The sequence below is a fragment of the Rhagoletis pomonella genome, unplaced genomic scaffold, assembly GCF_013731165.1.
Source record: "Rhagoletis pomonella isolate Grant_MI unplaced genomic scaffold, Rhpom_1.0 Rhpom_scaffold_00239, whole genome shotgun sequence".
In the NCBI taxonomy this organism is placed as follows: Eukaryota; Metazoa; Arthropoda; class Insecta; order Diptera; family Tephritidae; genus Rhagoletis; species Rhagoletis pomonella.
In genome coordinates, this window is record NW_023458793.1 from 18,336 (window position 1) to 19,729 (window position 1,394).

The window sequence follows — 1,394 nt, forward strand, 5'->3', positions numbered from 1 at the left end:
TCTCTACTGCTAATGGAGTAGTAGAGAATGACGTATATTCTCTACCAGTAGAGAAACAATCGGTAGAGAAGAGTTTCAGAAACGGGCTACAGGTATTTGTGACAAGAATTATCGACATAAGATGAACACTACTGCAGTTTCATTTTAGAAAGTTTTTGTTTTTAGAAAATGGCATAAGTAAGACCGTTTGGTTACGGTTCTGATATTTGTACCAGAGTTGTTGCGAATATTCGCATTCGCAACTGCGAAGCTTCCGCATTATTTTTAAGATTCGAATTCGCTTTCGCATTCGCAATAATCAATGCGGAGCTTTTGCGAATACGAATGTTGTGCAAGTGCACCGATAAAACGTATATATGGCAAACAAAATGAAAAATTGTAGCCAATATTTTTGCCTGTGGTCGTGGGAGTATTTGTGTAACAAAACTGTTCACATTTATCAACTTAGACAAAAATGTATTTAAACTTATTATTTCTTCAGCTATATAACTGAGCAATAGGCTGGGTCGATTTTGTATGGGGGAAAATAAAAGTCATTTACCGCATTGTAATAGTAATATTATGATGTCTTAGGTCTCAGCCAATTGTTATTGGCTACGAAAGATTAATTTAAAACTTATATTTAGCCCGCGCAATTGAATCAAAGTGTATGAATTTCGAAAATGAAAATTTGGCTTGTAATATCTATGGAATGCGTTATTGTTATAAACAGGACGATATATCAAATTAAGGGCTATTAAATTTAGAACCTCACGTTCATTTATCATTTTTCAATAAGTCTACACGATTTTAAGATATTAAAATAAAAAATAAGAAAACTATTATTTTCCCATATGAATTTTAAATTCTTCATTACTTCAGCAACCAAGTGAAAAATACAAAAAAGTTGGACGAGATTTATTTCAAACCTTTTAATGTTTATATAATATTAAAATGACCATGGACTTGGTCACGCCGATTTGGTCAGTTTTCAAGATCGTGGTGAATGAATGTATTGTCAAAGATTAGGAATCGTTCGACAAGTTAATAGTAGTTTCCAACATATAAGTATTTACATACATTACAATTAGGTTGAGAAACGCCTATTTTAAGTCCATTTTTGCAGTCTTGAAAACCGGTGCGGAATGGTTTCATTAGTCGCAATAAGTGTTTAGATATACATAAATATTTTAGTTAATTCCATTATGTGAAAAAGTGTCTGTAGGTAAATGCAATAGTCTTCAACATATCCTCGGAAATCCTTTTGAGGACTCTCCAATTGGACGATATTGCTTTGCATTCAGCTTGAACGAAAAAAGTCACTCGCTGGCACAGTTTTCTGTAATCCGGTTCTTTTATTTAAAGGTTACACAGGTTTACAAAAAAAAAAAAGTTTATGCATATTAAACCAAACC